At 33.6% G+C, this 1,971-nt stretch overlaps 1 non-coding gene across 1 annotated transcript; it reads left to right on the top strand.

The window, feature by feature from the left end:
• The first annotated feature begins 394 nt into the window (after positions 1 to 394).
• Positions 395 to 564, top strand: LOC118931267 (U1 spliceosomal RNA). The gene has a single exon (XR_005032313.1). It is a non-coding gene; the product is annotated as a U1 spliceosomal RNA (small nuclear RNA).
• The last annotated feature ends 1,407 nt before the right edge of the window (positions 565 to 1,971 follow it).

Here is a 1,971-nt window from a genome sequence, read left to right as displayed (position 1 = left end):
AGGAACAAATGGAAAAGTGGGCTTAACTGTATGAAGATATCAATTCTCCCCTAAATTTATCCATGAAAATTATAAAATCCCAATTAAAATTATCAACCTTTTTTTCAGCTAAACAAGCTCATTAAAATTTGTATATGGAAATATAAGCAAGCAAAAAATACTTTAAAATATTCTGAAAAAGAAGAGTAATGAGGAGGAACTATGCTTACAGAACAGACTGTACAGCCATAATTAAAACACTCAGTACTGTCATTTGGAAAAGGTGGATTAGTCAATATATGGTGAGACAACTTGGAGACCATTTAGGAAAAAAATTACCTTAAATCCTTCCCTACATATATTACCCCAGGATTAATTTTAAATGTGCTAAAGGTTTAAAGGTAAAAAATAAACCATACTTACCTGGCAGCAGAGATGCCATGATCACGAAGGTGGTTCTCCTGGGGCGAGGCTGATCCCCTGCACTCTGGATGTGCTGACCCCTGTGATTTTCCCAAATGTGGGAAACTTGACTGCATAATTTGTGGTAGTGGGGGACTACCCCTGCGTTCATGCTTTCCCCTATAAAATTAAATAAACTATACATTTAAATAAGAAATAAAACAATGATATGGGAATGGAAAAGCATTTCTAAGTATGACATAAGCATAGAAGTCAAGAAAGAAAATATCAAAAACTCTGACTTTATTAAGAATTTTAATTAAGAATACCACCTGAAACAAAGTAAGTAGACAAGTGACAAACTGATAAATATATTTGCAGTACATAGCATCAGAGGTTGATTTGCCTAAAAATAAAAGGCTCCTACAAATCAATGAGAAAAAGTATAACAACCAGATAGAAAAACAGGGCAAAAGATAAGAACATATGGGAATATCTTCATCTTCTCTCATAAGGAGATCAGTGTAGATTAAAACTACATTAAGATACTATTCCAGGTATTAAATTGACAAATATCAAAAAGTTTTATGACACTCTGTGGGAAAAATAATGTAAAATGCAGTAACCTATATAAAGGGCAATTTCATAAAATCTATCCAAATTACAAATGCTTGTACCCTTTAACCTACCAATTCCTCTTCTAGGAATCATCAGATATTCTGGCACAGGAAATTCAGATATTCTGACATAGGGACATGATAGATGTATTTGGTTATTAAATGCATCATTGATTGTAAAAGCAACAGATCAATAATAACTCAAACGTTGATCAGTGGGGTAAATAAGGGCACATCCATATGGTGGAGTAAACTGGAACCGTTTGGAAAGGAAAAGGAAAAAGAGTGATCCCTTATGTGTGGATATGTAATGATCTGCAAGACAGTCTGTCAGGGGTAGGACATGCATGTAATAAACTGCCTTTGATCCAAAGAAAAGGTTTATGTGAATTTCCTTAAAATACCTCTACAAACATGCACAAGAATATTGATAACATTGGGTGTCTGTCAGAAAGGGGTAATCAGATGGCTGGGGGACAGATAGGTAGAAAAATATTTCAAAAAATTTTTTTTTAGTTTGGACCATAAGCTTTGATGCTTTAGTACTTGAGTATAGTTATATCTTCCTTTGATATTCTGACATTTTTTAAAAATTCTGTATTTGGGATACTCTACAACCCTAATTCTCTAAGGACGCTAATTAGTATATATATATAGTAAGATCTTATTCATCCAGAGTTCAACTAGAGAATTACTGTACTTTTCTATAATCTGGCTAAGATCAAGAAAAAAACAAAATAAGCCATCCAGCAGGCAAAACAGATATCCCAAAGTCCATGTACAAAATAAAGCTTTAACACCTCACTCACTCAGGCTTCCTTTAATCTCTTTATTTTATTTATTTATTGGAGACAATTATATCAAGCTTGATAAAATGATTTACTCATAGGAAGTAGATAGGAAGGGGATGGGCCTACTGAAAGTACTGAGCAGTGTTTTAGCTCACAATCTGAGAGGCATGTCAGAGAGGAAA

This window comes from Manis pentadactyla, chromosome 13 (assembly GCF_030020395.1).
Source record: "Manis pentadactyla isolate mManPen7 chromosome 13, mManPen7.hap1, whole genome shotgun sequence".
In the NCBI taxonomy this organism is placed as follows: domain Eukaryota; kingdom Metazoa; phylum Chordata; class Mammalia; order Pholidota; family Manidae; genus Manis; species Manis pentadactyla.
The sequence above is the reverse complement of the archived record's forward strand: the minus strand, read 5'-3'. Positions and strand labels throughout refer to the sequence as shown.